The 22,427-nt window shown below is 47.8% G+C and overlaps 1 protein-coding gene across 1 annotated transcript in view; it reads left to right on the forward strand.

Annotated features, from left to right (window-relative positions):
- The window catches only part of SCYL1 (SCY1 like pseudokinase 1), a 1,332,837-nt gene that overhangs the window by 37,842 nt on the left and 1,272,568 nt on the right, over positions 1 to 22,427 (forward strand). The gene's annotated exons all lie outside the window — the stretch shown is intronic.

Genomic DNA, 22,427 nt, shown 5'->3' on the forward strand with positions numbered 1-22,427 from the left:
TGTGCATAATGATGGAAACAATACCTTTCTTAATAACTCAGTGCATTCATATATGGATCTTCGTTGTTCAAGGTAGTCTATGCCTGTAAATTACACATTCGCTTTAGAGTCTTTGTATTCCAGTCATCTGAAATAGAATCAGACAAAGGCAGGCGAATCCTTTATTCTTTTAATCCCCAATTTAAGACAAGAAAATTATAATCCAAATATCTCACTCTTACTTACATCAGACCATAAACCCCCAAAACAATCATAAAACCGTACCAACGTCAATAAAACTTGAACAAACTGCTAAGATATAACTTACAAACTTTAAGAGGAACATTTTATTTTATACATTATTGAAAAGTACACAAACATCACTCCCCCACTCATTGCGACAAAGCATAAGCAACGAGGGACATCCTAAAACGCATTACATCAAAACATAAATGACAATAGTTATTGAAAGATCAGTAATTAGCTGTCAGTATAACTATAAACAATTACTAAAATAATTTAAAACACGTCCTTTCATCTTCTGGATTGTTTAAAAATGTTAGTGCTTTGTCTGCAGTAAAAACTACCCCTAGGAATAAATAACAGCTTTAAAAAATATGGTCGCAATCTTGGACTCCTTGAGTACATATGTTACATATTCGCTCATTTCTACTGATTCTTTCCAGAGCTCCTTTAATACTTAATACTCCTTAGAGGTAGCATTTGAAGTCTAAAAAGAAGTACCACACGCCAGACTGTTTGTTTTATGTTCCATTTCAAATATGATTGCATTCTTTTAGTGCTACTAGCAGCGCAAACATGTTGCATCTATCATTCGAAAGGTGGGATGCCATATCTAATTCAATGCTAAGTACTGGGCTAGAATTTTTAAGAAATGACTTAAGTTCTGACATAGAAACATATGCCAGTGCCTATTGATTTAGTCTAAAAAGGCCTAAGGCAGCATCAAAATTCTTCCTTGAAGTGCTATCTTGTCTTTGCTCAATAAAAACCTCTCTCCACAGCAAACCTCTTAACGAGTTGGCATCGAACTGGACCAACCGAAGTCCCAAAGTTGGACTGCTGCCAGACCCATCACAAAAGTTCTTACAGGGCCCATTTCTAGATGGAGAGCGGCTGTGGGAGCTAAAGTGTTCAAACTTCCTAACTTTAAAGACTTTTACCCTTAGTAGAATTCAATAGGGACCATATATCGATTGGCACGGCTGCGTCACCTATAGTAGGCATGGAGAGATTTTTAAACAATACAACAGAATTAGAGAGACGTGTTCTACTATTAGCACTATAAAATGTTCTCAACCCATTTGCATGGCTCTTTGATTTAGTGTACAAATGAGATATGTGGTTCTTTCTAATAGATCAGAGCTAAACATTTTCAAAAAGTTTACGTACGACCTAACCACCTCCAGTTGTTCACTCACCAAGTGTACCTAATTTTCTTTGACTGTCCACGCCAAATTTGCGTCCTATTTTCCAACATCCTGGGGATTCTAAGGGTACCAGGGTACAAAAATAAGCAGTCACCTAAAGCTGTTATTTTTTGACCTTATCTGTACATAAACAAAACAGCCAATATAAACAGCAGACACATTTACACGTGTTCTAGAGCTGTGTGCGATCCCTGAGTGATAATTAAGGTAAGCAAAGACATAAACGTCTTGTTACGAATTAAACCATTTGATTTTCTTTACAGTCCTATTTAGTATTGTTTTCCATGCGTTGCAGACTCCTAAAAAGATTTTTCTCTTGGAAAAGTGAGAACCCTGTTTGCTTCCAAATAGTTGAAGGTGGTAGTGAACCTGTATGGTGCAGAACCTCTCCTGTGCAGCAACACCCCCTCCCACTAAAATGCATCTCGTTCACAGCTCATAAAGGGCTGAAAGAGTGAGAGTTGCGTGAAGTTTAGAAGAGCCTGGAGGCCCAGGAGAGAAAAGCCCCTCCCCTTGGCCTTGCTGTGGTTCAGCATAGGTGTGAGGCCCAGGTAACGTCATGGTGGGCACTGGTTCGAGGCCTCATGTTGGTGGGATGAGTGCAAGGCCCTGGGTAGCTGCCCATGCTTAGCGCAGGCCCTGCTTCAAGTCACTGGCTACTGGCCGGTGTCCTTCCACTGACTATTCATTTCCGAATGAGTAAGCCATACGAGTTCATCAGCAGACTGTCTTCCAATGTTGTTTGCCTCACCCTCTTTTTGCCCTGCATTCCGGTGTTCATTATCCTGTCCGTGCTTGGCCGTTTTTTGCTTCCACCAACCTCAAGTTGCATGCCCCAACTAGCCAAATCCTCCTGTTATTGTGTGCCCTCCTACTCTTTTAATATCTCATAAGTACATGCAGAGCTCTTTATAAACTGTATCGATTACAATGTGAATCCATAAAAAAGTGATTTTTGGTAAAACTGCTCACTAGGAGCCACGTTTTCATGATGTGTTTTGGCGCTAATCGGTGGGGATAGGGAGTCCAGGGCACAATGTCACCTCATCTTGTATGCAGAGGTGGCCATAACTACTCATATGGTGTCTCAGCTGACATTCAAGGGGTTACCCTTCTGCAACTGAGACAACGGATGCTGCGCCAATGCACCAGGGATACCCAGCCATCAAGCACAATAATTAGACGGTCGGCAAACTAAACTAACTAAAAATTAATCTTGCGTTAACTGCTGATCTCACTCAGCTTGTGGGCTCATCACCAACATGGGAAAAATGTATGCCTTTTCACTTTTGTCAACGTTTTTTTACTTTGTGCGTCAAAGCCGCATCACGGAAGGCAAGCTTCAAGCCTTGCGACTCCTGTCACCGTATGATGTCCTTGACGGATCCGCACCTAGTGTGTCGTTGGTGCTTGGAGCGTGACCATGACCCAGTCATGCTCCGAGTGCCGGGCCATGAACCCGAAGGCTTTTAGGGAGCTGTCCCTAAAGCTACTCGACACCCTGTGCCCGGCTGCACATCACTCCTGGTCTTGGACGAGAGGAATCTCCTGAGACCGCTCGTGGAGCCTCACCTGTCTCCACCATCCCATTCAAAATCTTCGGGACACTCGGGTAAACATAAGAAGTCGAAGAAGCACAGGCGTTCTTTGACTTTACTCCATTGGTTGGGTGACTCAGGAGAAGGAGCATCATTGCTCTAAACCTTCGTCCTCAGAGCCTACTTCTTGGTCAGCTTCGCACTTCCCTGAGTTTCTTGGAGCTGGAGCCACCCCTGCCCAATTGAAGGAGTTATACCAAGCCATGCGCCTCTTCTTTCAGAAGTCTGCCCCTGTTGGTGTGCCTTACAGGGTCACCAGGGGCCCCTTTGGGTTCCACGGCTGCGGCCTCTGCTCCGGGGCACCCAGGGATTCGCTTTCGGATCCGAACCAGCATCGGTTGTACCATTGCGACCTACACCGATGAAGGTTCCAGCATTTATGCTCCTGATGCTGCCCGGGCCCACGGGTGGCATTGATCCCATACTTATTGCCGACTCGGACACTGAGCCGGAGCAGTGTTGCTCAATGCTGATTCTGGCTTTGGCGGGGACCTTGGTCTCTAGGTCGGATCCTGACCCTTATTCTTATGGGTACAAGTTCAGTGAGAGTATGGAGGGGTTGCTGGACCCTTTAGAATACCAGCTTGAAGACATTATGGACTGGGTTCTGGAACTGGGTTAAGCCAGCGTTCTGGATGTAGGAAGCTGGCATGGTGTCTGGTGAGCACCTATGGTGTTATCACCTTATACCAGGTCCAGGTATCCCCTATTAATGAAGTGTAGGCAGTGTCTAGGAAGCCAGGGCTCTTTATAGGTAGCTGTGGATGAGCAGCCAAGACTTATCTAGGAGACATGCAAAGCTTATGCAATACCACTACAGTCACACTGCACTTACACACATGAAAGAACCAAACAATGTTTAAAAAATAAAGGTACTTTTTTAGAGTAACCCAAATACTAAAATACTGTACAGGGAGTGCAGAATTATTAGGCAAATTAGTATTTTGACCACATCATCCTCTTTATGCATGTTGTCTTACTCCAAGCTGTATAGGCTCGAAAGCCTACTACCAATTAAGCATATTAGGTGATGTGCATCTCTGTAATGAGAAGGGGTGTGGTCTAATGACATCAACACCCTATATCAGGTGTGCATAATTATTAGGCAACTTAACAAAAAACAAATATATGCCCATTTCAATTATTTATTATTACCAGTGAAACCAATATAACATCTCAACATTCACAAATATAAATTTCTGACATTCAAAAACAAAACAAAAACAAATCAGTGACCAATATAGCCACCTTTCTTTGCAAGGACACTCAAAAGCCTGCCATCCATGGATTCTGTCAGTGTTTTGATCTGTTCACCATCAACATTGTGTGCAGCAGCAACCACAGCCTCCCAGACACTGTTCAGAGAGGTGTACTGTTTTCCCTCCTTGTAAATCTGACATTTGATGATGGACCACAGGTTCTCAATGGGGTTCAGATCAGGTGAACAAGGAGGCCATGTCATTAGATTTCCTTCTTTTATACCCTTTCTTGCCAGCCACGCTGTGGAGTACTTGGACGTGTGTGATGGAGCATTGTCCTGCATGAAAATCATGTTTTTCTTGAAGGATTCAGACTTCTTCCTGTACCACTGCTTGAAGAAGGTGTCTTCCAGGAACTGGCAGTAGGACTGGGAGTTGAGCTTGACTCCATCCTCAACCCGAAAAGGCCCCACAAGCTCATCTTTGATGATACCAGCCCAAACCAGTACTCCACCTCCACCTTGCTGGCGTCTGAGTCGGACTGGAGCTCTCTGCCCTTTACCAATCCAGCCACGGGCCCATCCATCTGGCCCATCAAGACTCACTCTCATTTCATCAGTCCATAAAACCTTAGAAAAATCAGTCTTGAGATATTTCTTGGCCCAGTCTTGACGTTTCAGCTTGTGTGTCTTGTTCAGTGGTGGTCGTCTTTCAGCCTTTCTTACCTTGGCCACGTCTCTGAGTATTGCACACCTTGTGCTTTTGGGCACTCCAGTGATGTTGCAGCTCTGAAATATGGCCAAACTGGTGGCAAGTGGCATCGTGGCAGCTGCACGCTTGACTTTTCTCAGTTCATGGGCAGTTATTTTGCGCCTTGGTTTTTCCACACGCTTCTTGCGACCCTGTTGACTATTTTGAATGAAACGCTTGATTGTTCGATGATCACGCTTCAGAAGCTTTGCAATTTTAAGAGTGCTGCATCCCTCTGCAAGATATCTCACTATTTTTGACTTTTCTGAGCCTGTCAAGTCCTTCTTTTGACCCATTTTGCCAAAGGAAAGGAAGTTGCCTAATAATTATGCACACCTGATATAGGGTGTTGATGTCATTAGACCACACCCCTTCTCATTACAGAGATGCACATCACCTAATATGCTTAATTGGTAGTAGGCTTTCGAGCCTATACAGCTTGGAGTAAGACAACATGCATAAAGAGGATGATGTGGTCAAAATACTAATTTGCCTAATAATTCTGCACTCCCTGTATAGGCAATACACCAACTGGCGGTAAGTTAACACACTATTATATACACATCAGAAACCAAGAATTAGCATAGAAAGCAATAGGCATTGGTAAAAGCAATAGCAAATAGTAAGGGCCCTAGGGGAGAGCCAAACCATATACTAAAAAAAAGTGGAATGTGAAAAGCAGTCCCACACTCAAGGAAGTGGAATCAGTAGAAGGGAGGTGGAGGAACTAGGAACCCCAAAAGGTGAGTATCAGAGTGACCCCAGCGACCAGGAGGGCAGAGATAAGTACCTGTTTTTCCCCAAAACCAACAGGAGGACTTTGGAAAAGGATTGTGCAAGACCCAGACAGGACTGGAAGAACCCAAAGGTGGATCTTGACAGAAAAGGACCTGCAAAGGAAGGGGACCAAGTCCAGTTCGAGTTGGAGTGTCTGGTGGTGGCAGGAGTCACTACCCACCCTGAAGAGAGTCAGCAGTGCAGCACAGGTGTATAAGAGGAGTTCAAGAAGTGTTGCAAGTGATGCCCCACATTGGCGGTCGTGATGCAGTTGGTCAGTTGTGCTGGAAAACCACCAACAAGCCTTGGCAAATGCAAGAGTCGGAGAAGACGGTTATCCAAGGCTGAAGAGGACCTGCAAGGTCCAGGGGACTTGACCCAAGGAGGGGACTCTGGGGTGACCTTCAGCAGCTGGGAGAGTCATTTGAAGAGAAGGCAGCCCCACAGGCGACCCCTGCGCGGCAGGCACAGGAGTCACAGTGAGGCCCACTCAGCACACCTGAAGAAGTGTCCCACATCACTGGAGCGGCAGGCAGGAGACTGTGCATTTTAGGAAGAAGTGCTGGGGACTGGGGCTACTCAGAGCATGAAGATCCCTTGGAGGAGGAACAAACAAGCCTTGGTAGCTGCAAGAGTTCCAGTGCACAGGGGTACTGGCCTACAAGGAGAGGCAAGGGCTTACCGTCTTCCAAGTCAGACGGCTGGTAGAGAGGACCAAGGGGACCTCTCCCGACCACCACCTGTGATGCAGGATCCACGCAGCTCCAGAGGAGAGAAGATCCACGCAGCTGATGGTCGTTGCAGTTGGTGCCTGCGAATGCAGGGTAGTGACTTCTTCACTCCAAGAGAGATTCCTTCTTACTTCTTGTGCAGGCTGAAGACTCATCGTCCTCAGATGATGCACATCTGGGGAAATGTTGCAGTTGCTGGAAAGAGCCTGAGAAACAGTGTTGCATAGCGGAGTTGTCACTGAAGTTGCAGATTGTCGTTTTCTGGAGGGTCCCGTTGCAGTCCCAGTGGTCAGAAGGTGAAGTAAACGAAGCAGAGGAGTCCTGCTGGAATCTTGCACATTCAATCCGAGAGCTCACCCAAGAGAGAGACGCTAAATAGCCCAGGAAGGGGTGTTGGTCCCCTAGCAGGGTTACCACCTATCAGGAGGGGGCTGTGACGTCATCTACCTGACCTGGCCACAGAGATGCTCCCAGGGGCCTCTGACCACCTTGGATTCAAGATGGCAAAATCAAGTGGAAGCCTGGAGGAGCTCTGGGCACCACCTCTGGGGTGGTGATGGACAGAGGAATGGTCACTCCCCTTTCCATTGTCAAGTTTCGCCCCAGAGCAGGGACCAGGGGTCCCTGGACTGGTGCAAACCGGTTTATGCAAGGAGGGCACTGAATGTGTCCTTCAAAGCATATCGATGGCTTGGGGAGGCTACCCCTCCCAAGCCATGTAACATCTATTCCAAAGGGAGTGGGTGTTACCTCCCACTCCCACAGGAAATCCTTTGTCCTCCCTTCCTCTGCCAGAGCTGGTCAAGCAGCAGGAGGGCAAAACCTGTCTGAGGGGTGGCAGCAGCGTTGGCTGCCTGGAAAACCCCAGAAAACGGTTAAGAGAAACCCTGGGGATCCTCTAAGGAGCCCCCAGAGTGCATGGGAACATACAAACAATACTGGCAACAGTATTGAGGGATGATTCAGACATGTTTGATACCAATATGCCCAGGTTCGGAGTTACCATTATGTAGCTGGACACAGGTAGTCCAGTACATGGGTAAAATCGCTTCCCCCACCTACGAAGTCTAGTGTAATGGAGCTGGAGTTCGTAGGGACATCCCTGCTCATGCAGGAGTGCCCTCACACATAGGTACCTGCACCCTGCCATCTGGGCTAGAAGGGCCTACCATAAGGGTGACTTACAGTGACCTGGTGCAGTGACCTGTAGTGAAAGGGTGCATGCACCTTTTCACGCAGGCTGCAATGGCAGGCCTTCAGACACATTGGGTGGCACAATACATGCTGCAGCCTATATGGAACTCCTGGTGCCCCCCGGGTACCAAGGTACCATATACTAGGGACTTACATGAGGGTGCCAATATACCAATTGTGGGGTGTGCAAAGTCCTAAGCAACCAAATGTAGAGGGAGAGAGCACAATCACTCGGGTCCTGAGTAGCAGGATCCCAGTTAAACCAGTGAAAACACATTAACAGCAGACAAAAAATGGGGGTAACCATGCCAAAAGAGGGTACTTTCCTACACTGGACCCTTTCCTTGATGCTGGCATGCTTTCTCCCTCTACCGTGGCTACGGTGGAGGGGGTGTCTTAATCCATGGCGGTGCGAAAAGCGGCTGAGGTCTTGGGCCTTGAGCTGCCTTTGGTGGCTGTCGGGACTAACCTCCTGACTGAGTTGCTTCAGCCTGGGGCTTCCACGTTACTTTTATATGAAACATTGAACATTGTAATTTGTTTACGCTGCTTTTAAGGTCTTTGATCAAAGTAAAGTGTTTTTTAACTTGATCCAGTCTTCTCGTACCTTGAGGATTGGCTACTGAAGGCAAACTCTCCACAAACAGTCATAAACCACCTCCAGACATTGATCGACCTGTTGACATTATTAAGTTTCTCCATGAACATGCCGAAGTCACACCTGACAACTTTACATTGGCTCCCCTTCATGTTACCCATCCTGGATATGGTGCTTTTCCAAGCCTTCCCTCCGTGTCAATGAGTTTTGAACTTTTGGACTAGGATTCTAATGTTTCAACCCTTGGCCTGGGTCTTAGTGAGAGCAGATCAAAGACTTCTTGATCTCCTCCATCTGCTTGTAGACCATGCCAGGTGCACATTCAAGCTCACCCGTGGGATCTGAAGTCTCCCTGGGCTCCAAAGGAACGTTTTGGATTCCATCCAGATGTCACAGGAGACTGTGAACGATCTGCAGTGGGAGCTGCTCAACTGCAATAGGACCAGCGGCAGGCCCGTCTCCCTGCCCAACTTATAGTTGTTTGTGGTAATGGGTGCGTCACTGCTGGGTTTGGGTGGTCATATAGGAGAAGTGAAGATCAGAGGACTCTGGTGTCGGGCGAAGCCCCTCCTGCAATTTATTGCCGTTATCTATAATCCTCCTGAGAATCAAGGGAGAACAGGTACAAATTCTCATGGATAATTCAACCTCATGTGGTACTGCAACAAACAGGGTGGTGTGGAGTTGTGGGTCCTGTGCTAAGAGGCTCTACACCTCTGGTAATGACTGTATTCTCAGGGCATCTCAGGGCATCTCCCTGTATCTAGCATTTAAAACAGAACGGTCTTGAGTGTTGAGACGCTTTCGTCACACTCAGTCCGGATGGCCTATCTCGGTATTCACACTGATATCCTCTAAGCACATTTTTAGAGGTTGCCAAATGTCTTTAGGCCTGTTGGAAGTGGGCAGCAGTTCAGTGTACAATTCTATGTGTTTATTGCAATAGACCATTGTCGCGTAGGCTCTCATTATTCTAATGAGAGTACTAGATTTTGAGTGGCAGAAGCACCCACGATGTGAGGAGACTGAGTCTGACCCACTGCACGTGACACCTGTCGCTCCAATCTGGGTTCTGCTCTGGCCAACAAGCAGTGCCTCATCCCTACCCAGGGGTGACTTGGCAGCCGAGCGCATGACATAATTGGTTCCTCAGGGAAGCCGTGGTCACTCAGGTCTCATCTGTTTCTCTCGGTTACATTAGTCTCGTATATAAAATGACGAGCAGAGGCAATATATGCTTCAATAATGATTTTAATAAAACAATTGCATCTTAGATAGCAAAGCGTGAGCTGCAATAACCAGAACGACACAGCATGACAGTATTAATATTGTGACAAGGAGAGTGAAGCATAAAAATAACGCTATCATATTGTCACGACAGTCAATAAACTAACTCCTACCTAGGCTACGATAGAGCACAGCGTGTTAAGCCCTAATTCTGCCCTTCAGGTTCCCCTGGGAAGACATCATCCACCATACCTGAGCAAAGGCCTGTAGTCTGCGTTAGCATCTGTAGCGAAGCATTCGGTCAATCAGCATACAGTTGTGGTTCTCTGGCTGTAATCTCCCTCAAACGTGTAAGGGACAGGGAAGTGTTTTATAATAAAACAGCTGCTGTTCTGAGAAAATATCCCTACGTAAGGATGTGTGTTTTCTACGAATGTTGGAGACTAAACTTATACCACGTCCACCGGCAATGTACCTTGCTGTAGCCTAGAAAGAATCACAGAGTGAGCAAGAATGTCTTGTTTGAGAACAGAGTGCTGGCCTAGGCAAAAACAGTTAGATAAACAGAAAATAAAACAAGACCGTAAAAGTGGCTATTGTAACAATAATAAAATAAATCAGAATAAAATATATATATATCTAGGTTAGAGTGCACAGCGGCTTGGCCTAGTGTGTTGAAATAACGTGCATTGAGCGATATCTAAAATGGCTACACAACACCATATCCCTAAACCACTGCTTAAATTTGGAGGCCCTCTCCCTGCCCCACCTCCATGCTGCTAGTCTCTTGGATATTAGCAAGGCTAGCACAGTCAACATTCTGATGGATACAAACTACCTGTGGATTCCTCACCTTATGAATTCATCCTTGCGCCAGCATCCGACGGAACGTTCTCTTCCTAGCTCTCCACGTTGACGAGGACGTCACAATAGCACAGCTCCACGCGACTCCGTCTGACGTCACCGTGCCAATAAGAGATCCTTGTCGGCGTGCTGACGCCAGTTTCCTTTTTTCCGTGCCTTTGACGCCAACGTTTTTTTCCTGGCTCGTTGGATAGTGTGTATCCTTGGTTGTTACAATGTCTCCTCCGAGAAAATCGGGTTTCAAGCCTTGTAGTGAGTGTGGAGGTAGGATGTCGGTCATGGATCCACATGAGAACTGCCTTTGGTGCCTTAGCTCTGAGCACGATGTCAAGTGGTGTGGTTCGTGCCAGAGTATGAATCCTAAGGCACTTAAGGAAAGAGAGGCCAAGCTTTTCTTAGCGGAGGCTAAGAAGAAGAACCACAAGAGGGCTTCCTCTCACACCTCTTCCAGGAGGCATAAGAAGAGGCATCGGCATTACTCTCTGCGTCGTCTTCGTTCATGGAGCCGATCTAGGTCAAGGTCTCCCATCAACTCGACGTCGGAGTAATTGGGAAGTGAGCCCTACTGTGAGTCTGCAGCCCCAAAGCCCAGAAGTGTCTCCGACGCCGTCAGTATATGATGTGGCTCCTCATGGCTCTCAGTTTTCTCCGGCGCCGCAAGAGCCTGATGTTCAGCAGCAGGATCAAGAACAGCGTTATCCTGCCTTCCCGGCTCCTGGAGCGGATCTGGCAGCATTCTTAAATGCCATGTATGCTGTTTTCCAGGCTATGGCCCCCGCTGGTGCACCGGTGGGCCCCACGGGACCATTAGCTTTTTCTTTGGGCTCCCCGGCTCCATATCAGTCGATGCTGTTTATTCCGTTCTGCCTGGTTGAGGGTGCCGGGTCGACATCGATGGTGCCTCCTCGAGGTATGGTGTCCCCATCTACATCCGTGGCGCCGTTGCCATATCCTCGTCAGCCGACGCCGATACTCTCCCCTGGGCAGCCAGCTCCATTACCTGCGTGCCAACCGACTCCGAAGGAGGCGCCATTGGAGTCCGTGTCAGCACCGGGTCCGAGTGATGTTCGGATCCAGGCATATTCTGTGCCTGGTCAGGATTCGGCGTCGATGGAGTCAATGTTGACGCCGAGGTTAGAATCCCGATTGACCTCTCGGAGAGAGGCCTTGCTTCTTCTTGAAGAAGAATAATACTGGCAATTAGAAGAGGGGGAGCTTGTGGAGCCTTTGGAGGAATTCCAAGGATTGGGGTCGGCCAGTGGATTGGATACTTCACCGGAATGGGACATTTCATCTCCGGTGGAGTTTACGGAGTAGGCAGTGTCATTCCACTTGGTCATTAGAAAGGCAGCGGACTATTTAGACCTGCTTTTATCTGCAGCAGAGGTGAAGACCAATCTACTGACGGAGGTGCTGCATCCTTCTACATCATCAGCTGATCCTTTGCTGCCCTTCAACGAGGCTTTGTTGGAGCCTATTATGGACTTGTGGAGGAAGCCAGTTTCGGCTCCAGCTGTTAATAGAGCAGTGGCAAGGAGACATAGGGGGCACCCGAGGATACTGGGTTCCTCTCACGTCATCCAACCCTGGAGAGTTTAGTGGTTCCAGCATCTTGCTTCACAAAGTCTGCTCCTGGTTCGTTCCCTGTGGCCCCGTCTGATAGGGAGTCCAAACGAATGGAGCAGTCTCCAAAAAACATCTTTTCGTCTTGCAGCATGGCGCTTAAGGCTGTGAACGCTACCTGTGTGCTGGGCAGGTATGTCCATGCCCTTATGGATTCTGCCAAGGCTATGGTCTGAGATCTGCCACAGGAGGCGCAAAAGCCTTTTGGAACACTCTTTTCGGATGTGCAAGCTGCAGCGCAACAAATTATACAATCTGGCCTTGATACCACTGACTTGATTGCTAGAGCGATGGGGGCATCTGTTGCTACAGGGAGGCATGCGTGGCTGATGTCCTCCAGATTCTCCTCGGACGTACAGACCACCTTACTTGACTTGCCCTTCGATGGTGAACGGCTGTTTGGAGAGAAAGCTGACTCTGCCCTTGAACGTTATACGGAGAGCCGAGGGACTGCAAAGTCCTCAGGTTTACAAGCTACCCCTGCTGCTCCATATAGGTCCTTTTGTAGATTCAGAGTGTTTGGTCGTGGGGCGGTGTTTCGGAGGCCCCAGTTCTCGGCCCAACAGCCTGCCAACCCATCTTATCGACCCTTTAGAGGGCGTGGGAGAGCTAGAGTTAGAGGGGCAGTCCAGCAACACCCTTCTTCGTCATCCTCTTCCTCTGGTGGACAACAGCAGGGAAGGCAGCCCTAGTTTTCCCCACTTTATCGAGCATGCCTCCCTTGTAGGGGGAAGGCTTCATCTTTTTCTCCGCAACCAGGAGTTGATAACAGCAGACTCCTGGGTGATGAATATTGTGGAAAAAGGATATGCTCTCCCCTTTCAGGAGATCCATCTTCTGTTGTTGCATCAGGAGGTTCTGACCATGTTATCAAAGGGTGCAATAGAGTTGGTTCCGGAGCAGGAAAGGGGTCAGGGTTGTTATTCAAGATATTTGTGATCCACAAGAAGGACGGTCATCTGAGGCCGATCCTAGACCTGTGGATTTTGAATTGGTTCCTCAAGCAGGAGAAATTCAAAATGCTGACTCTGGCACAGGTACTTCTGTCGTCTAACAAGGAGGATTGGATGGTGTCTGTTGACTTGCAGGATGCGTACTTTCACATCCCTATACTCAAGTCGCACAGGAAGTATCTCCGGTTTGTAGTGGGGTCGCAACACTCCCAGTTTGCATCCTTCCGTTTAGACTTACTTCAGCACCTCGAGTTCAAAAAGGTGATGTCGGTGGTTGCAGCACGTCTCAGGCGGAAAGGAATAGCGGTATTCCCTTACCTGGACGATTGGTTGATCAAAGCCAAGTCTCCGGAGTTGGTGCTGCATCACCTGCAGGTGACAACCCAGTTGTTGTTGTTCGACCTGGGGTTTTCGGTAAACTTGCCCAAGTCTCACCTGGAGCCCTCTCAATGCCTCCTGTTCATAGGGGCAGTACTGGATACAACATTGTATCGGGCCTTCCCTCCGCCTCAGCGAATTCGGGACATTCAGGCGCTGATTCCAATGTTTCGAAATGGGGCGGTTGTTCCGATCCTCAAGGTCTTACGCCTGCTTGGTCTGTTCGCTTCTTGCATTCTGTTGGTCACTCAAGCGCGCTGGCATATGAGGGCTCTTCAGTGGTGCCTCCGCAGGCAGTAGTTTCAGCACAAAGGGGATATTGAGGATTTGATAAGGATCTCAAGGGACACTGCAGTGGATCTCCAATGGTGGGCAGTGGACGGCAACCTTTCCCAAGTAAGGCCGTTCTCACTACCACCTCCAGTGGCCACAGTTGTAACGGATGCCTCCACTCTAGGGTGGGGTGCTCATCTGGGGGATCTGGAGATCAAGGGTCATTGGTCTCCGGTGGAACAGATGTTTCATATCAGTCTGTTGGAACTGCGGGCGATACATCTGGCTCTCAAGGCCTTCCTCCCTTCCCTTCACGGTCAGTCGGTTCAAGACCTCACGGACAACACTACCGCGATGTGGTACGTAAACAAGCAGGGAGGAGTAGGGTCGTACCTTCTCTGCACAGAGGCTCTGCAGCTCTGGTCCTGGGTTCAGGACCATCAGATTTGCTTCATAGCAAATCATTTGGCGGGGGTTCTGAACGCACGTGCGGACAGTCTCAGTCGGCGCTTCTTGGCCGATCACGAGTGGTGCCTCCATCAAGATATAGTCCGGGACATCTTTGAGATGTGGGGGTCTCCTCAAGTAGATCTGTTCACCACTCGAGAGAATGAGCACTGTCCGTCGTTCTGCAGTCTCCAGTATCCGTTGCAAGGAGCGTTGGGGGACGCATTTCAAACACACTGGGGCGGCCAGTTGCTTTACTCGTTTTCCCCCCATTCCCTTGATTCCTCGGCTCCTAAGGAAGATTCGCCAAGACAGAGCCCAAGTCATCTTGGTGGCACCGGATTGGCCGAGAAGGGTGTGATATACAGACCTTCTACAACTCTCAAAGTGCCCTCCGCTCCGTCTCCCGCTCAGGGCAGACCTCCTCTCGCAATCGCAGGGGCAGGTTCTACCCCCACCTCAAGAGCTTACACCTACATGCATGCCTGGAGATTGAATGGGGCAACCTGAGTTATTTTTCTCTCCCACCGGATGTAGTGGATGTTATTCTATCGTCCAGGTGACACTCCACTAAATCCATTTATGCCAATAGGTGGGCTAAATTTGTTAGCTGGTGTGGAGAGAAGCAGAAAGATCCCTTGAAGGCCCACCTTTCCGATGTTTTGTTATTTGCCCTTACTTTGGCAAAGAAAGGCTGTTCAGTAGCTACAGTGAAAGGTTATTTGGCTGCTCTATCGGCTTTTCTTTGTCTCCTGGATCAGCCCTCTTTATTCAAATCTCCGATTGTAAATAGGTTTATTAAGGGCTTACTTAATAAGTTTCCCCCACGCCTTTTCACAAGCCTCAGTGGGATTTAAATATCATGTTAACATTTCTGATGGGTTCGCCGTTCGAGCCCATGCATTCATGTCCTTTAAGGTATTCGGTTCTTAAGACAGTATTCCTTGTTGCTATAACTTCTGCTAGGAGGATTGGGGAGCTTCAAGCCCTTTCCGTAAAACCCCCCTTTACCTTTTTTTTCCTGATAAAGTGGTACTGAAAACCAGGGCGGCTTTCTTGCCAAAAGTTGCCACTCCTTTTCATATGGGACAGGCTATTACCCTTTCTTCTTTCTACCCTCCTCCCCACCCCTCTAAAGAGGAAGAGCGACTCCACTGATAGGACCCTAGAAGGGCTCTCAGTTTTTATATTGAGAGGACGAATATTGATATTTTTCCGTGTGTGTGTGTGTGTGTGTGTGTGTGTGTGTGTGTGTGTGTGTGTGTGTGTGTGTATATGTGTATATATATATATATATATAAATATATATATATATATATATATGATGTTTTTTGATTATGTTGCATCATGAGGGTGTTATGTATATATGTGTTAATTGGAGTTGTTGGAGTTGTTGTGGAAGTCGGTTTACACCTGTTCGCCTTAAAGGCACGTAAATAATGGGTGAAACTGACTTCAGCACGCCGACGAGGACCTCTTATTGGCACGGTGACGTCAGACGGAGTCGCGTGGAGCCGTGCTATTGTGACATTCTCGTCGACATAGAGAGCTAGGAAGAGAAATTTCCGTCGGATGCTGGCGCAAGGATGAATTCATAAGCTGAGGAATCCACAGGTAGCTATTGTATCCACCAGAAAAAGCGTTACCGAAGGTAAGTAACTTGTTCTTCTGTGCTCTTCTACGGTGTCCTTTACCCAAAAGGGTGACTTTGAGACCTTGGGGACCTAATCCATCAGCAAGGAGTGAAAGCGTCACTGTGACTTCCCTCCTGTACACCTGTACTTTATTGCAGTTCTGCGCCAGGTGGTGAAAGCTCCCCATGGTGCACCACATCTGGTGAAATCATCATCCTCCCTCAACCCAACCCGACATAGCCTCATCAGAGTATATTAGACACGCTGTATCATCTTACTCATAATCCAAAACCTATTACTGGGTCAAATCAAGCCAGTTTGGGAACAACAAAAATTCCACTCTTTATCCGAGATCCACTGCCCCAGATCCTCCTCCTATCTCAGTGTTGCACCTCTGAAGTACTACAAATGTCTCCCCCTGGGAAGAGAAAAAGAGTATGGAAATAAGATGTTTGCTGGTGACATTTTCTATTAGTCTGTCCAGGGTAGCAAATGTTTGGGGTTCCTCAGAGAGTCTTGCGACTAACAACCTGCCCCTACTCCTAATCTTGCAGTATGTGAAGTGCTCCAGAGTAGAGCCAGGGGAATCCTTCATATAATTTGCCAAAGAAATAAAGGAACCTGCCCAGTACAGGTTACCCCATCGTAGTAACCCCTGCACTTGTAGCTGGGGTTGAACAAGTTTCTCATCTGCAGCTGGTAGCAATTAGCACAGTGAAAGGCGGGAGGAGGAGATGTATCCTTGCCCTAGTAGTGCACTCTACAATAGACAGGACCTTTGCATGTCTAGTGGAGGATGTTCCAACAGAAATGAGGGGAGCACCCTGCAAGTGACTGGCAGCGAAATCCAGCATGTGAACTGTTAGGTAAGTATACAATGCTCAGTACCATAATTCACATGTATTACCTCCTCCCTATCCATGTGTACTCTGGCAGGATCTTTAAACGTCAGGGTGGAGATACTCCGCTGACGTTGCCGGTGGAACACACATGGCAGTTGCACTTAGAGGTAGCGCAGTATAGACAGTGTAAAATTCAAAGGATAACCTGTCTGATCGAGTCTCACTTCCCTTTCCTATGCCCTTCATATGGCTAATTAAATGGTAGCTTCTTTACTATGTTCGGGTTCTGCTGTTCGCACTTCTGCTTCATTAGTGTCATGCCTCAGTGCTTCCCTGTCATCTTGGGAAGAGTCTGGAGCACTACTCCTCCAAGATACCTCTGAGTTGCTGGTCAATCAGTACGCTCAAGGCCCTGTTTTGCGTTTCAAAGTAACTCACATAGGCCTCATTCATTTCATTAGACATGTATACCATTGGCCAGTAAGTGTCACATATTCCTGGTTATAGTGGATCCCCGTTTGTGTGGTTTGGCTATCCAGGTTAGAAGCCTATCAGACTTGTGAGATCCAGGTGCTCTAGTCTTTTCCTCTCCAAGTCCCTAATAGCCCATTCATGTTCTTCATTTTCCCTGAGTTGTGGACGGCCGATTCTTGCTGATATGCTAATGCAGCAGCCATGAAGAACGCCTTAAAGGGCTCCGATTTCCCTTATCTTCGCACAGCCATGTGTTAATGTGTTAATGTATGCGGAGGATGCCGTTTTACTATCCAGAACGTCTAAGAGCTTGAAAACCTGTTGGACACCTTTACTGAATATGTGGCATATTGAATTTGGAGATTAACCTAAGTGATACATTTGTTATGGTTTGTGGTCTTAGGAATTCTGAAATGTAGTATTTGATTAACCAGGGCAAACCAATTGCGAGTACCATTGAGTTTACATATCTTGGATTTATATCTGATTTACGGACCACCTGGTCCCCATGTATTGCAAGAACAAAATGATGCTTTAAAAATTCTGATGAGTTTGTTTTTAATCTGTCATTTACGATAAGTAAGAAGCAAATTTGCTCCCTTCTAGAATGTATACCTGTTTTAACGTATGCCTCAGGACTGTTTGGGTATAACAGAGGTATTGTCTTGCAGCCTGAGAAGAATAGTCTGCAGGCGATTTTCTGGCCTTCATCTGAGTTGTCCTACCAATGTCAACAATCAGGAACTTGGACATGATTATTTGGAAGACCAAATTAGTTTAGCCCCCACATTATATGGTGCTGAGTCTAGTGTGACACCCATCCCCCCCACCTCCAATGCCTCATTTAATAAGGAGGTTATTTGTGTTTGGTTGTGATTGGTTGTCCTGTGATTTTGGTTATTGGTTTCTTTGGTTTTATTATTTTAACCCCTTCGCTGCCAGGCCTTTTCCCCCTCCTGTGCCGAGCCTTTTTTTGGCTATTTGGGGCAGTTCGCGCTTAGGCCCTCATAACTTTTTGTCCACATAAGCTAGCCAAGTCAAATTTGCGTCCTTTTTTCCAACATCCTAGGGATTCTAGAGGTACCCAGACTTTGTGGGTTCCCCAGAAGGAGGCCAAGAAATTAGCCAAAATACAGTGAAAATTTCTTTTTTTTCTCAAAAAAATGGGAACAAGGGGCTGCAGAAGAAGGCTTGTGTTTTTTTTTCCCTGAAAAGGGCATCAACAAAGGGTTTGCGGTGCTAAAATCACCAGCTTCCCAGCTTTCACGAACAGGCAGACTTGAATCAGAAAACCCAATTTTTCAACACAATTTGGCATTTTACTGGGACATACCCCATTTTTACGATTTTTTTGTGCTTTCAGCCTCCTTCCAGTCAGTGACAGAAATGGGCATGAAACCCATGCTGGATCCCAGAAACCGCAACATTTCTGAAAAGTGGACAAAATTCTGAATTCAGCAAGTGGTAATTCGTGTAGATCCTACAAGGGTTTCCTACAGAAAATAACAACTGAAAAAGAAAAATATTGAAATTGAGGTGAAAAAAACATCAATTTTTCTCTACGTTTTACTCTGTAACTTTTTCCTGTAATGTCAGATTTTCTAAAGCAATATACCGTTAAGTCTGCTGGACTTCTCTGGTTGCGGGGATATATAGGGCTTGTAGGTTCATCAAGAACCCTAGGTACCCAGAGCCAATAAATGAGCTGCACCCTGCAGTGCGTTTTCATTCTATACCGGGTATACAGCAATTCATTTGCTGAAATATAAAGAGTGAAAAATAGCTATCAAGAAAATATTTGTATTTCCAAAAAGGGCACAAGATAAGGTGGTTATTTGCACATCTCTGAATTCCGGGGTGACCATACTAGCATGTGAATTACAGGGCATTTCTCAAATAGATGTCTTTTTTACACACTCTCTTATATTTGGAAGGAAAAAATGTAGAGAAAGACAAGGGGCAATAACACGTGTTTTGCTAATCTATGTTCCCCCAAGTCTCCCGATAAAAATGATACCTCACTTGTGTGGATAGGCCTAGCGCCCGTGACAGGAAATGCCCCAAAACACATCACATTTTTTGAAAGAAAACAGAGGTGTTTTTTGCAAAGTGCCTAACTGTAGATTTTGGCCTCTAGCTCAGCCGGCACCTAGGGAACAAAACTTGTGCATTTTTTAAAACTAGGGACCTAGGGGAATCCAAGATGGGGTGACTTGTGGGGCTCTGACCCGGTTCTGTTACCCAGAATCCTTTGCAAACCTCAAAATTTGGCTAAAAAAACACATTTTCCTCATATTTCGGTGACAGAAAGTTCGGGAATCTGAGAGGAGCCAAAAATTTCCTTCCACCCAGCGTTCCCCCAAGTCTCCCGATAAAAATGATACCTCACTTGTGTGGGTAGGCCTAGCGCCCGTGACAGGAAATGCCCCAAAACACAACGTGGACACATCACATTTTTTAATAGAAAACCGTGCCTACCTGTTGATTTTGGCCTCTAGCTCAGCCGGCCCCAGGGGGGGCAGAAATGGCCTAAAATAAATTTGTCCCCCAAACCCCCCCCCCCCCCGGAGCGACCCTTGCCTACGGGGTCGCTCCCGCTGCGCGACATTGGCGCCAACAAAAAAAATTCCTGGTGCCTAGTGGTTGCTGCCCCCTTGGGGGGCAGAAATGGTCTAAATACAATTTGCCCCCCAGGGGAGCGACCCTTGCCTAATGGGTCGCTCCCCATCTCTAAACAAACAAACAAACAAAAAACACAAAAAAAACAATTTGCCCTGGCGCCTAGAGGTTTCTGCCCCCCCCCTGGGGGCAGATCGGCGTAATAACAATAGTCCGATCTGCCCCCGGGGGGGCAGAAATGGCCTAAAATAAATTTCACCCCCCTGCCCCCCCAACCCCCCCTGGGAGCGACCCTTACCTACAGGGTCGCTCCCCCTGCGTGACATTGGAGCCAAAAAAAAATCACCAGTGCCTAGTGGTTTCTGCCCCCTTGGGGGCAGATTGACCTACAATCAGCCAATCTGCCCCCAAGGGGGGCAGAAATGGTCTAAATACAATTTGCCCCCCCCACGGGGAGCGACCCTTGCCTAATGGGTCGCTCCCCATCTCTAAAAAAAAAAAAAAAAAAAAAAAAAACATTTTGCCCTGGCGCCTAGAGGTTTCTGCCCCCCTGAGGGCAGATCGGCCTAATACCAATAGGCCGATCTGCCCCCGGGGGGGCAGAAATGGCCTAAAATAAATCCCCCCCCAAGCCCCCCGGGGAGCGACCCTTGCCTACAAGGTCGCTCCCCTTGCGTGAGGACGCAAAAAAAAGATCCCTGGTGCCTAGTGGTTTCTAAAATCGTCCGATCTGCCCCCAAAGCAGGCAGAAATGGCCTAAATACAATTTGCCCCTCCAGGGGAGCGACCCTTGTCCAAAGGGTCGCTCCCCATCTGTAAAACAAACAAAAAAAAAAATCCCTGGTGCCTAGTGGTTTCTGCCCCCCTAGGGGGCAGATCAGCCTAATCAAAATAGGCTGATCTACCCCCCAGGGGGGCAGAAATGGCCTAAAATAATTCCCCCCCCAGGAAGCGACCCTTGCCTAAGGGGTCACTCCCCTTGCGTGAAATTCATGTAAAAAAAAAAAAAAAACTCCCTGGTGTCTAATGGTTTCTGCCCCCCTTGGGAGCAGATTGGCCTCATCAAAATAGGCCCATCTGCCCCCAAGTGGGGCAGAAATGGCCTAAATATAATTTGTCCCCTAGGGGAGCAACCCTTGCCTAAGAGGTTTCTCCCCACCTAAAACAGATCCAAAACAAAACAAAAAGAAAAAAAGAAAAATTATCCCTGGTGCCTAGAGGTTTCTGCCCCCGGGGGAGGGGGCAGAAAAGGCCTTCCCCAAAAAATTTGTGGAGTGACCCTTGCCCCAGGGGTCGCTCCCTTATGTCAATTTCCCCCAAAAATAATAAAAATCCCTGGTATCTAGTGGGGTTTCAAAGGGAAGGAAATACATTTCCTTCCCTTTGAAGCTTCTCCGGGCCTCCCCCATGTGATTGAAAGAGAAATGCTCAGCATTTCTCTTTCAATCGTGCTAGAAGCAGAGCTTCCAGCGCGATGGAGGAGACCCTGTGACTAATCAGCGCGCGCTCGCACGCTGACGTCACAAGGGGGGTGGGGAGGGTCGGGGGTTGAAGGGGAAGGGCTTCCCCTTCCATCCCTGACTTTGGGGGGGTGGGGGGCCGGATCAGCGTTACAAGGTCGCAGTAGTCGTCTTTGCTACTTTGTTGCAGTTTTGCAGGCTTCCAGAGCAGTCAGCGGTCGATTCCGTGGCAGAAGGTGAAGAGAGAGATGCAGAGGAACTCTGATGAGCTCTTGCATTCGTTATCTAGAGAATTCCCCAAAGCAGAGACCCTAAATAGCCAGAAAAGGAGGTTTGGCTACTTAGGAGGGAGGATAGGCTAGCAACCCCTGGAGGAGCCTATCAGAAGGAGTCTCTGACATCACCTGCTGGCACTGGCCACTCAGAGCAGTCCAGTGTGCCAGCAGCACCTCTGTTTCCAAGATGGCAGAGGTCTGGAGCACACTGGAGGAGCTCTGGGCATCTCCCAGGGGAGGTGCAGGTCAGGGGAGTGGTCACTCCCCTTTCCTTTGTCCAGTTTCGCGCCAGAGCAGGGCTGGGGGATCCCTGAACCGGTGTAGACTGGCTTATGCAGAGATGGGCACCATCTGTGCCCATCAAAGCATTTCCAGAGGCTGGGGGAGGCTACTCCTCCCCAGCCCTGACACCTTTTTCCAAAGGGAGAGTGTGTAACACCCTCTCTCTGAGGAAGTCCTTTGTTCTGCCTTCCTGGGCCAAGCCTGGCTGGACCCCAGGAGGGCAGAAACCTGCCTGAGGGGTTGGCAGCAGCAGCAGCTGCAGTGAAACCCCGGGAAAGGTAGTTTGGCAGTACCCGGGTCTGAGCTAGAGACTCAGGGGATCATGGAATTGTCTCCCCAATGCCAGAATGGCATTGGGGTGACATGGCCATGTTCGGAGTTACCATTGTGACGCTAGACATATGTCGTGACATATGTATAGTGCACACGTGTAATGGTGTCCCCGCACTCTCAAAGTCTGGGGAATTTGCCCTGAACAATGTGTGGGCACCTTGGCTAGTGCCAGGGTGCCCACACACTAAGTAACTTAGCACCCAACCTTTACCAAGTAAAGGTTAGACATATAGGTGACTTATAAGTTACTTAAGTGCAGTGGTAAATGGCTGTGAAATAACGTGGACGTTATTTCACTCAGGCTGCAAGGGCAGGCCTGTGTAAGAATTGTCAGAGCTCCCTATGGGTGGCAAAAGAAATGCTGCAGCCCATAGGGATCTCCTGGAACCCCAGTACCCTGGGTACCTCAGTACCATATACTAGGGAATTATAAGGGTGTTCCAATATGTCAATGTAAATTGGTGAA

The sequence above is a fragment of the Pleurodeles waltl genome, chromosome 9, assembly GCF_031143425.1.
Source record: "Pleurodeles waltl isolate 20211129_DDA chromosome 9, aPleWal1.hap1.20221129, whole genome shotgun sequence".
In the NCBI taxonomy this organism is placed as follows: Eukaryota; Metazoa; Chordata; class Amphibia; order Caudata; family Salamandridae; genus Pleurodeles; species Pleurodeles waltl.